Raw genomic sequence first — 9,377 nt, forward strand, 5'->3', positions numbered from 1 at the left:
TTACAGTTTCTGGTCTTACATTTAGATCTTTAATCCATTTTGAGTTTATTTTTGTGTAGGTGTTAGAAAATGTTCTAGTTTCATTCTTTTACAAGTTACCAGTTTTCCCAGCACCACTTGTTAAAGATTGTCTTTTCTCCATTGTATATTCTTGCCTCCTTTGTCAAAGATAAAGTGTCCATAGGTGCGTGGGTTTATCTCTGGGCTTTCTATTCTGTTCCAATGATCTATATTTCTGTCTTTGTGCCAGTACCATACTGTCTGGATGACTGTTGCTTGTAGTATCGCCTGAAGTCAGGCAGGTTAATTCCTCCAGTTCCATTTTTCTTTCTCAAGACTGCTTTGGCTATTCAAGGTTTTTTGTAATTGCATACAAACTGTGAAATTATTTGTTCTAATTCTCTGAAAAATACCGTTGGTAGCTTGATAAAGATTGCATTGAATCTATAGATTGCTTTGGGTAGTATACTCATTTTCACTATATTGATATATCAACTTTTAATTACCCGAATTGGAGATCTGCTACCACAGCACAGATGGTTCTGTCTGCTTTTCAGCTAAAATGCTGTCTAAACACACTCTTTCTTCATTCGAATACAAAGTGAGAAGTAGAGCTAAGTTTTATCATTTGATGAAACATTACATAACTATTTTAAAAGGTTATATACCCAGTCCTGAATGATTCCTTTAGTAGGTTACTTGTGCTCTATATTTTCTTCTACCAAACCTCTCAGCTAGCTGTGTTTTGGTCATTTAAATGGCTATCATCACTTCTACAAGAGAATGGATTAAAGACCGAACCCAAATCGTTCAATCTGCTCTTGGTTGTTAGATCTGTCAAAGTTTAAGTTCCCTGAAATTCTTCAAGGACATGTGGTTGAAGTTTCAGGGAATAGGTCAACTATAACATCGGATAAGCAAAAGAAAAAGCTATACAATACAAGGAAAACACTACATTTACATACAATTCTCACTTCACAGAACCTTATAAATTTAGCAGTAGTAGTCATCTTTCAAGAAGTGGATTTACCTTCTGACAGCAGTTAACTGGGCGTTTGCCTGTATTCTAAAGGAAAGTAGAAAAGAATTTGATGATTAGGTCACCATGAGAGCCATTAACCAAGAATGAGGATACCAGATCTTTCCCACTAATTTTCTTAACCTTTATGGGTATAAATAAAAGCCTGAAAACCCCATTAAAATTTGGGGCCAGAAATCAAGTATCTTTAGATTTATCTGGAAAAGATTTTAAATTAATGGATAAAACTAATTCAGTTCAGTTAAGTTCAGTCGCTCAGTCGTGTCCGACTCTTTGTGACCCCATGAATCGCAGCACGCCAGGCCTCCCTGTCCATCACCAACTCCCGGAGTTCACCCAGACTCACGTCCATCGAGTCAGTGATGTCATCCAGCCATCTCATCCTCTGTCGTCCCCTTTTCCTCCTGCCCCCAATCCTTCCCAGCATCAGAGTCTTTTCCAATGAGTCAAATCTTCGCATGAGGTGGCCAAAGTATTGGAGTTTCAGCTTTAGCATCATTCCCTCCAAAGCAATCCCAGGGCTGATCTCCTTCAGAATGGACTGGTTGGATCTCCTTGCAGTCCAAGGGATTCTCAAGAGTCTTCTCCAACACCACAGTTCAAAAGCATCAATTCTTCGGCACTCAGCCTTCTTCACAGTCCAACTCTCACATCCATACATGACCACAGGAAAAAACATAGCCTTGACTAGACGGACCTTTTTTGGCAAGGTAATGTCTCTGCTTTTGAACATGCTCTCTAGGTTGGTCATAACTTTCCTTCCAAGGAGTAAGCATCTTTTAATTTCATGGCTGCAGTCACCATCTGCAGTGATTTTGGAGCCCCCCAAAATAAAGTTTGTCACATTTTTGATCCATTGTTTCCCCATCTATTTCCCATGAAGTGATGGGACCGGATGCCATGATCTTCGTTTTCTGAATGTTGAGCTTTAAGCCAACTTTTTCACTCTCCACTTTCACTTTCATCAAGAGGCTTTTTAGTTCCTCTTCACTTTCTGCCATAAGGGTGGTGTCATCTGCATATCTGAGGTTATTGATATTTCTCCCAGCAATCTTGATTCCAGCTTGTGCTTCTTCCAGTCCAGCATTTCTCATAATGTACTCTGCATATAAGTTAAATAAGCAGGGTGACAATATACAGCCTTGATGTACTCCTTTTCCTATCTGGAACCAGTTTGTTGTTCCATGTCCAGTTCTAACTGTTGCTTCCTGAAAATATCAATTAGTTGGAGTCGTTTTCTCCTATGAAAAATATACCTAGCACAAATAGAGTAATATCAAAGAATATATATGGTCTATAATTCTATGTACATATATACACATATCCATATAAGCATATATGTGGAGGAGGGATATCCAAATCTTGGAAGTTTCTAGTTTATAATCTGAATCTCCTCTTCAGAAGGCATGTGATAAGGATTATATGTAGGTATATTTATATAAGGCTAATAGCAAGAAACAAACATGAAATAAAGACAGCTATTACTATCTAGATATTATCTCATAGGTACACTCTGAAAATATATACAATGTTATTTGAAACTCTTAAAAATTTATATTAATATTTGTAATCACAATTGTTACATAAATTAATTCACTCATTCATATTAAGAAAGAAAATTAGAGCAATCTTTCCAAAACTATCCTTAAGTATACAGTATTGAATGATGAAACTTATTCCAAATTTACCATAACTATAGCACTTTAACAGTAAACAGAAAATTTGCAGTTATTCTCCTGCACAATTTTTGAGTCAACGAACTGTCTTCTGAGAAAAAACAATCATGCATTATATGCATCATTAGAGTGGTTGGAAACATTTTCTTAAAACAAACACAAAACTAGCAAATCACAGAACCTAAAAAGAGTATAAGAACAGTTTTCTAAGCCTAACTCTGGAATAATGACTTAGAACCATTATCTTTAAAACTAAAAGGTTGATTTCAATTTCATATCCTCACTGGAAGCAAAGCAATTTCTCTGCTTAAAGTTTATACTATTTTTCCTCTTTGAATTTGAATATGTTTCACCTCCCATAGGAACAAGCTTAAGTTTCCTGATCTCTAAATCCATTAAGACAAACACTATTAGATCTACCAGGCTCTAATGCGTTTAGAGACCAGGGCTCACAGCAGTCAGGTCCTGTAACGACTTTTGAATTCATTATTATATTTAAATAAAATAAATTTTTTTTTCTTCTTCAGAGGTTATAGAAAACAAATTTCAGTTTTTCAGAATGAACCAAAAAGTACTGTGCTAAGTAGAATTTAAATTTTATATTATCTTATATTCAGCAATGGTGAATAAGACTTTTAAGACTTTAAAATCAAAAGCAAAACTGGATATTTTACATTAAAATTACCCTATCACATCCTTGAACAGTCACTCATCCTGTGATTATTCAAGAAAAGTATCTGCTATGTTAATATGACCATAAATTCAACTAAAATTTTCCTTATACTCCCACTTTTTACAGGTTCACTTTTAATGATAAGGTTTCCTCAGTGGCTGAGCGGTAAAGAATCTACCTGCAACGTAGGAGACACATGTTCTGTCCCTAGGTTGGGAAGATCCTCTAGAGGAGGGTATGGGAATCCATTCCAGTATTCTTGCTGTGGAAATAATCCCATGAACAGAGAAGCCTGGCAAGCTACAATCCATAGGGTCGAAAAGAGTCAGACACTACTGAAGCAAAGAGCACTGCAGGGCACTAAGTCTAAAAATAAAAGTTATGATTAAGTATTTTACCAATAGATCTTATCCTTTACTTTACCCAATTTATTCTGTTTTATTTCTCTAATACAAGGACCTGTTCACCTGGAAAATAATTTTTACACATCCAAGAATACACTCAACTATAAAAATAAGTAGTTTATTTTACTAATTGATATATCAAACTAAAAATTAAATATCTCACAATTATTATACATGTATCAACAGTTTAAAAGTCCATACATTATGGACAGCAATATAGATAATACATTATATGTTGGTAAAATGTTCAAGAAGTAAAATAACCTTCACAAATCACAGTGCTGAGAAGTTCAGGGCTGGGATTTGAATTCAAGCCTGATGTTTCCTCAGACATAAAAAGTACACAACAAATATTGGCTGAATCAATTAATGAATGGCTCCTAAATCTACCCTCTAATTTTTTAAGGAAACTATTGTGGCTATTGGGAAAAGAAAGTTTGTTTATACATCATAAATGTATCTCAGTCTCTCAAGTATTATTTCCGAGAAGGGAGCCAAATTCTGCAAATATGTTTAGTAATTTCTCATAAAAGCAAAATTGAGCTGGTTTAAAAAAAATAATTGGTCCTTGAGTATAAATATAAACTAAAATAAAAAGTAAATGAATTTGCTGATTGTTCTTTTCTGTTTGAGAGAATGACTCAGCTTTTGCCATAAGGAAATCTCAGCCAGTATTCTTTAAAAATAAAATTTATGATTAAACTACAACTATGATTAAAATGCAAGCTAGTAATTTTTATAAATTAAACACAGATATGTCACTATTACATGTGCAATTTAGATATAAATTTTCCAATTTATCCCTATAAATCTCAGCTGAATCAACCAAGACAGAAGCCCTATGACCTTTATGCTTAAAAATATATTAACATAAATTCATCTCTTTAATGCTCACTATAAGCTTCTAACTATGTAAAGGAAATTTCTTTACTTTGCAAGTGGAAAAACTGAAATCATAGACAGGGAAAACACTTCGCCAAGAGTGATTCATAAAGTCAATCTCAGACAGTAGGCTGATATCCACAATCTCAAACTCACCAACCCAGTGGAAATACAAACCAGGTCAGCATTTTTTACTGTTCAGCAAACCCAAACCCACAACAGTAGACCTACCTTCCTGAAAAAAAAAAAAAAAAATAGAGAAAACATGAACAATTTTAACACAAAAAAGAAAGGTCCTAATTGCAGATAAGATTCTTCAGTTCCCAGCTAGTCTGAAACTTGGAAGCAGCAGGGCCTTACCTATTGGGCCAATGTGTGAAATACTGAGATCACACTGACTTCTACTCCTTCAGGTGAAAGAGCAAAATCTATTACTGAGATCACTCTTGACAAACACAAGGAAGACATTTGGACCCATTTTCCACTTCAATTTCATGGCCTAATTCTGTGCTATTTGAGAATACCTAATTGAATTATTTGATTTAGGTGGAAAAACATCTGCTCAAAACCCAAGTCTTCCGTTCTTACTGGCTATGAAAACAAAGAACGTCAAGGTCAAGGGCTTGAAGCTGCAGCAAGCCTAGTCCAAGTTGGGGAGAGAAATAGCAACAAAATGTGGGTATCCCCAAAATATGATCAGCACAAAAAGCATCATATCCCCAGCTATTCCCCGCACCACTGATAGGGGCAATGGTCAGACTTTCCTCCTAGAGCACTTCTTTCACTCTCCTCTGTCACATCCCACTGCAGTCTATGCTTAGTTTATTTTATTTTTTTGGCCAGGAAGATTGATCTTAGTCACCTAAAAGTTCTCACTGCAAAAGAAACCCCTTGTTTAAACTCAAGTACAACCAACAGCTCCTTTCCAATCATCCCCTGCAACTTCCCCAATCCCTTTTATGCCTGGCTACTGAGCTCAGTCTAGTTTGGCTGCCTGCCAGCTTCCTCTCTTCTTTCCTTGTCAGTCGTGAAAACTTGGAAAATACTCCTGGACAGCTCAAGCAGACCTTTTAGTTATCCAATGGGGCAGTACCTTAGCCTGTCTGCTGTTTCCAGCAAGGCTTGTAGTCGCCAGCGACTGCACTCTCCCAATTGGGTTTTCTAGCAAGGCTACTTGTTTATATCGGGGAGGGAGGGAAAGAATGGCAGAAAGGGGGGCGATTTGCAAATCTGAAAAATGTCCAACTCCTTGTTTGAGTTTCCTACCTCCTCACATTCAGTCTATCTCATTACTGCCCTCCTTTTAGCAACTTATTACCCATTTGGCATCAAAGACAAAATCATCCCTATCAGGGTCTCCTTGTAGTCCCAGAAATTAACAAGGGGAGTCACAACTGGAAACTCTCCAAAAACTTTTATTCTCAAGTGCTGATGCAAGATTTAAAAAAAAAAAAAAAGGGTCCAAAAATAAATTTATTAAACCCTTCCTAATTGCATTACTCTTTGTCAAACTTGCAGACTGAAACAGTGCATGTAAATTTGATTGCCAGTGAAAGCAAAGCCGGAGCAGTTGGGGAAAACTGAGGACACAGGAAGAGATACCTTGACTGACATCCCGCACTTACTCGGGGTTTGCCCAAGGTACTAAGTGCACCCGCCAAGCCCAACACCAGCTACGTCTCCCTTACTCTACCCTGGCAGGCTAGTTCCAGCTGCGGCTTCCAGCTTCCTGTTCAAGTTCCATTCAACATCGTAAACACATTCCAAGAAACCCAGCCTGCCCAGAGTTCCCTCCCGCACACAGGGAACTATGAGCTGCGGCCCCAGGAGCCACGGGGAAGAACCGATTGTGCTGGGTCCTGATGAGTGCAGGGAGCCAGCCCCCGAGGTGGTGAACCCCAGCGAGCGAGCTCGGCGCGGGAACCGAGAGCCGAGGGTTTCATCAACCCGCAGCGCCGCGCGCCGCTCTAAGGTAGAGCCTGCCTGAAGGAACTACTTGACCCACCCAGTCAAAGGGTAACCGTGCGGGCGCCGCCCCTGAGTTTGGGCCCTCCCAGCCCTGGGCTTTAAAGAATCGGCGGCCCGGCCTCGGAGCTTCGCGCCTCCCCACCCCCATGTCCACACACTCTGCCGGAGCCAACAAAAGGGAGGTTACGCTGGAAGAAGTTTCGCTCCTGGGTCGCCTCGCGGTGACCCGGCGATGACTTGCCTGCTCAGCCCCGTCTGGTCCGCACACTCTCCGCCGTTCAGATCTGCCGGCGTCCCGCCAGCTCCTGCCCACCGGTCCCGGCCCCCCGGGACCAAAGTTACCACAAAGGGCTCCAGGAGTCGGGAGACCGCGGCGTCCCCGACCTCGGAGGCTCTCCGTCATCATCCCGGCAGCACTGCCACGGCACTCGTCAACAGGTCTCAGCCGCCTTTCTTGCTGAAAGACTCCCTGAGCTTTTCACCGTCCTAATTTTTGCAACCTGCCCCGCGGCGGCACGCAGCGCCGCGTTAGCCCTTCCTTCCCCGCCACCCGGCCGCGGCTGACCACCGCCCGCCGCCTCTCTTGGTGTCAGTTTAAAAGAGACTGTCTGCTACCTGGCGGGACGCGCGGCTACCCGGGAAGCCCTCAGATGAAACCGCGGTCTCTCCGTACCTTCCTGACGGATACAGTCGGGTCAGGCTCCGGGCAGGGGCGTTGAGAGCCGCGGGCGTCCTCCGGGCCGGGCGATCTCCGCTCCGGCGCAGCCGGGGCGCCGTCTCCGCGGCCGAGAGGGAAAGTTTCTCTACGTCAACGGCGAGCTGGCCTCGGGACCCTCCGGCTCCTGTCCCCTCCCTCGACGTGCTCGCGGCCCCCTCCCTCCTCTTCCTAATCGGCTGAAGCCGTTGCTGGCGCGGGCTGGCGGCTGGGGCTCGAGGCTCGGGACTCCGGGTCGCTCCCGGCTGGGAACGCGGGGCTCCCCCTCTCGGCCAGAAGGAAAGTCTCCCAGACGCGGCTGGCGCACTTGGGGCGGTCTCCTTGGACACTTCCAAACGGGACGCCTGTGTTCCAGCTTGCTGACTTTCTTCAGTCTCTGATGCTTGTCTCCTATGGGCCCACTGGGTGCTGTGGCATCTGCACGAAGAACCCAAGGGGGAGAGGAATGTGGAGAAGGCTAGGCCTTACCTAACCCGGTTCTTAGTTGGCACAGAAGCCAAAACACAGTTCCACCCACCCCGCTCCTCGTCCCCCCGCCGCGTTTCCTTTTGAACCTCCTCCCTGAAGAACCGGATCGCGATTATTAGCCTTCCCTTATCTCTCTGTTTCCGAATACAATTTTAAAACACTTTTGCTGCTTAGCAAGGAGAGAGGGAGGTTAAAAAAAAAAAAAATGTCAAAAAAGCACACATACGAGTAGACCATTGCAGCATTTATCAAGAAAGCATTGACACAGTTGTTGCTCTGACTCTGACCGCACCTCAACACTTTTTTTCATTTTTTTCTCAGTTTTTAAAAACAGACTGAATCTCTGCACTTCTTTATGCCTTAAAAAAACAGATAAACAAAAGAAAAAAAAAACTGCCTCCAACACTAGATCATGCTCATTTTCTCCATTCAGATATTAATCTCCAAAATTCAAGACTTCTATATGGGGTTCAAGGGAAAACACAACAAACCATTTTCACTAACGTTTAAGCGATTCTTTGAGGATGAGAGGACATTTACCAAAGTTTTGGGGGACGCCACTAAGAATTTAGTTTACTATTTTTTTTTTTTAATTTGAACGTGAAAACAGATGGAGAAAGGGGAAACAAAAAGGAGTTTTTTGCAGGACTAACAAATATACTGTATTACAGTGGAATCCTGGGCTTAGAATCAAACTAGTCATATTCCTTTCCAGATTCCATGCTTAACTCATTCTGTGCCCTAGGACACCGGTCGCAATCACAGCTGCCAAAAGGAATTATATAATAGAACTCGCAGAGTCACAGTCACATTTACAGGAATTAGACTAGTGTCAGGCACAGAGAAGGTACTCAATAAATATTTGGTTCTTGTATCCCACTAGATTTGACTATAACTAGGAGAAGATGGTACTAGAAATTTCCCCCAAAGACCTTAACTTTATCAGTGTTCTTCTCCCTAATGTTTTTTTCCACTAGAAAAGACACATCACAATTATTTAAAAAAAAAAAAACAAACCTGAGTTTATAGATTACCCAGGTCCAGTCAAACTCCCCTTACTTTTAAATACAAGCAACTGAAGTCCAAGAATCTTAACTGATTTTCCCCAAATCTCGTTATTAGGAGGTACTAAAGCTAGGACCAGCAACCAGGCACTTAGTTCATAGGCAGAGTCTTCTTTCAACTATCTCTTCCACTTTATATCATAACAATCAAGCAGTAAAATAATTACATTTAAAACATTAATCATAGGACAATGCTGGTTGCCTTTTCTGTAAATAACATTTAAACAATTAATTTTCAAACAACTACTAAAAAATAAATGATGCCATATAGGTGATCAATTAATATTAAAATGATTATAAGAATAAATCAAATGATAGCCCACAGCATTGATACTTAGGAATAATGAGGTTGACCAGATGACCAAATCCATGCTTGTATAATGATGGGCTGCCATCTATGGGGTCATACAAGAGTCAGACACAACTGAAGTAACTTAGCAGCAGCAGCAGGTATATTCTTTTAACACAATATTTTAAAATTAAATACA

The 9,377-nt window shown here is 41.0% G+C and overlaps 1 protein-coding gene across 2 annotated transcripts in view; it reads right to left on the reverse strand.

Moving 5' to 3' along the window:
* Positions 1-7,886, reverse strand: part of GULP1 (GULP, engulfment adaptor PTB domain containing 1) — a 329,829-nt gene extending 321,943 nt beyond the window's left edge. The window contains exon 1 of one of the 2 annotated variants that reach the window (XM_010862917.1): positions 7,316-7,886. The gene's annotated coding sequence lies outside the window, so the exon portion shown is untranslated. Of the gene's footprint in view, positions 1-7,257 lie in introns of both variants that reach the window. The other variant, XM_010862918.1, reaches the window with a different exon arrangement.
* Positions 7,887-9,377: the final 1,491 nt, after the last annotated feature.

The sequence above is a fragment of the Bison bison genome, unplaced genomic scaffold (genome assembly GCF_000754665.1).
Source record: "Bison bison bison isolate TAMUID 2011002044 unplaced genomic scaffold, Bison_UMD1.0 scf7180017864485, whole genome shotgun sequence".
Lineage (NCBI taxonomy): Eukaryota > Metazoa > Chordata > Mammalia > Artiodactyla > Bovidae > Bison > Bison bison.